Source organism: Phocoena phocoena, chromosome 2 (assembly GCF_963924675.1).
Source record: "Phocoena phocoena chromosome 2, mPhoPho1.1, whole genome shotgun sequence".
Classification (NCBI taxonomy): Eukaryota; Metazoa; Chordata; class Mammalia; order Artiodactyla; family Phocoenidae; genus Phocoena; species Phocoena phocoena.
In genome coordinates, this window is record NC_089220.1 from 70,459,438 (window position 1) to 70,463,166 (window position 3,729).

Below are 3,729 nucleotides of genomic sequence, written 5' to 3' on the forward strand. Positions count from 1 at the left end.
TACTCAGCTGTATAATGGGACAAATTCCCATGACTCTATTTAAAATACCACGTGGTTCCCTCTCAATTAATATTACCAAAAGTACTTTGGCACAAATACAAAAAGCATGAGGGATTAGTGCAGAGCACGCCAGTGTAGTCATCTTTGCTCTGGATAGAGTTCTCCTTTTTATACAATAAACTATATCTGTGTACAATTTATTTACTGAGTTGCACCGCATGCAGTAAATAACACAACAAAAAGTATTCCTCCTTCAAAACTCACTTCTATGAGGTTATAAAAAGAAACCCTGTACTAAGTAATCTCCTATAGTACAGTTAAGGATTAAACGCTGATGAGGGTGCATGCACAGGCACTATGGCCATAGAAACACATTGTTTATGAGAGTCTCTATTTTAATAGCAAAGAAACATATTTCTCCTCTCTATTCCCTGCTACCAAGGTGCATATCATGCAATAAAAAAAAGAGGAAAAGGAAAGAGATGACTTTCTTTGAGAAGGAATAAAAACTAGGATATTCATAGTGACTTTCAAAATATTTTTTGGAAATGTAGAGGCTAAATTCTCTGGCACACAGGTGCCAAGACTGCATAACATAGTAATGAATCAAGTGATATAATGATAAATACCTTTTTTCAAGTTCTGCTTCCTGTGATGGCTGTTCTTTGTGATTACATTTCACTGTTACATAGAAACCCATAATTATCAGGGATGATATCCAGTCACTATCATGTGTTGCAGTGATCAAAATGGTAAATTTCCACAATTTACCTTTTTTTAAATTGTTTAATATTTTCTAAACATGTAGCACTTAAATAGTTGTCAATACATCAATATTTTACTTTCTAGCGTCCTTAGGTCCAGCACAGGGTAGTGAGTGATTTAGAAAGATTTATTGTCTCTCCTATTGCAGTAATATGTGATCCCTATTTGCAACACTTAAAATAGTTTTTCTGATTATTTTATTTACTAGTATTTATATTAATCAAAATCCTAAATGAGTATTTGCTTCAGTAGCACATATATTAAAACTGGAATGATACAGAGAAGGTTAGCATGCCCCCTGCACAAAGACGACATGCAAATTCATGAAGCATTTTACACACACACACACACACACACACACACACACACACACACACACGCTAAATCAACTGCATAACACCTTGCTTCATATCATGAAAAAGAATCTCGATACATTTTTGGAGGCATATGCCTATGCTCAAGACTTACAAATATAGACATGTTTTGAAAGTGTTGTAATTTTCTAATTTTGTAATTTTAAGTCATCCTTTGTAAATAACTTTTAAAAAATTTCTTCAGAAACATTTTAGAGTTTTCTCTGTATTGCTAGAATACTATAATCACATAATCCTGTGTTTTGGTGTGTTTTCTTTTTTCCCTCTGAAAACTTTTCTCCTATTTCTGGTATTACAAAATTGCATGATAATGGTATATCTTGGTTGGGAACATTTTAATCCATTGGGCTGGTACTCAGTTAATAACTTTTCAATATGGAGTAATTTTTTGTTCTGTTCTAGGGACTCTCATGAATTATTTCTTTGTCAATTTTCCCACCCCATCTTCTCTGATATCCTAGAACTTCTATTAGAAAATATTTAAACATATGGATATTTTCTCCACTATTTTCCATTGCTTTGCCTTTTTTTCCTGCTTTTTAAATTTCCTATATCTTCCAAACTTTCTACAATTTTTTTTTTCAAATAACCACTAAGTCTGTTGTTTTGGACAGAATAAACAAACACCTTTTCTTCTTGAGGATATGAGTTAGAGACTTTTTGCCTTATTTTTGTTGCTTTTTCTCTTCCTTGCACTCCCTCAGCTTCTTCTGCCTTTTTTGGTTTATTTATTTTTGTTCTTTGTTTTTCCTGTTGGAGGCTTCACTAACGGTGGCAATCAGACAAGTTTCAATCTCTGAAGAACTCTCACAGGACTCGCAATGATAATGCTTAAGAATCTAAAGGTTACAGCCAGAAAAGAATAAAAACAGCAGCGGCATTGAAGTAAGGAAATGAATCTCAAGGAAAGGCCACCTCACAGCATAGATCAGGAGAAGCCAGGAGCTAGCTCTGATTGTCCTCCATCTGCAGGACTGCAGTCGATGTACTTTCTCAAATTGGAAAACACCATGGTAGGCACAGAACATATAAAAACCAGGGGACCTAATTTCGGCATATTCTTGTGAAGTAACCAGCCCCACTGGAAGAACCCTTCGGGGGTCTCACTTAAAGCAGGTGTAAACCAGCCTCTCACTGTTATCGATAAACAACACCTCACAAGCCGCTACAAACCACCAGAAACTCATCATGGCCTCTCGGTTGAAAAGCAACACTATTCATCAGTACAATTCATGCCTTGACTAGGAGTCAACACTGTCTTGGTACACCTCTTACTTTTCCAAAACACTGGAACTAACCTTTACAGCAGAGGCTTTCCTTAAATAAAAGAATTCCACCAAAATATAGACTGAAATTCTGAAAACACATGCATGACTTAACCTCTAAATCCTGGTGAACAGGCATTTGCATTGGAGAATACCAAATGGAAATTTGGGGAATTGCTGTTTGAGGGAATTCAGATTCCCCAGAGGTTATGATCCAAAAGAAGTCAAAAGTAGCTCCGAGTCGGGCTCTAACCAGACAACAGGACCAGGAGCCAGAGCAGAAGCAGGAGCCTGGCCAACACTGCCCTCCCTGTGTGCAGCTCTGCGCTCCTCCTTAGAACTCACAGCTCCACAGGCCCCTTGCAACTGCGCATTTCACCCTACACTTTCAACGGAGTTACTGTATTGGCAATTGCTGGGGAAGATTTTCAATTGTTGCTTTTGATATTGACTGACTGGGTTCTCAATTCACACCTGTGACAGCCCCACATGTTACAAATTAACAAACAAAATGGTCCTTGGATGCAGTGGTTTTCTTGGAGATTGTTACGCTGACAAAGATTATTGAAGCAAGACTAAAAATGTTCTTGGATTGGAAGAATTAACATTGTGAAAATGACTCTACTACCCAAAGCAATCTACAGGTTCAATGCAATCCCTATCAAACTACCACAGGCATTTTTCACAGAAGTAGAACAAAAAATTTCACAATTTGTATGGAAACACAAAAGACCCCGAATAGCCAAAGCACTCTTGAGAACGAAAAACGGAGCTGGAAGAATCAGGCTCCCTGACTTCAGACTATACTACAAAGCTACAGTAATCAAGACAGTATGGTACTGGCACAAAAACAGAAAGATAGATCAATGGAACAGGATAGAAAGCCCAGAGATAAACCCATGCACGTATGGTCACCTTATACTTTGATAAAGGAGGCAGGAATATACAGTGGAGAAAAGACAGCCTCTTCAATAGTGGTGCTGGGAAAACTGGACAGGTACATGTAAAAGTATGAGATTAGGTCACTCCAGAACACCATACACAAAAATAAGCTCAAAATAGATTGAAGACCTAAATGTAAGGCCAGAAACTATCAAACTCTTAGAGGAAAACATAGGCAGGACACTCTATGACATAAATCACAGCAAGATCCTTTTTGACCCACCTCCTAGAGAAATGGAAATAAAAATAAACAAATGGGATCTAATGAAACTTCAAAGCTTTTGCACAGCAAAGGAAACCATAAACAAGACCAAAAGACAACCCTCAGAATGGGAGAAAATATTTGCAAATGATGCAACTGACAAAGGATTAATCTCCAAAAT

General features: G+C 37.2%; 1 non-coding gene across 1 annotated transcript; it reads left to right on the plus strand.

Annotated features, from left to right (window-relative positions):
• Positions 1-1,005: 1,005 nt before the first annotated feature.
• LOC136119495 (U6 spliceosomal RNA) lies at positions 1,006-1,108 on the plus strand. The gene has a single exon (XR_010655494.1). It is a non-coding gene; the product is annotated as a U6 spliceosomal RNA (small nuclear RNA).
• The last annotated feature ends 2,621 nt before the right edge of the window (positions 1,109-3,729 follow it).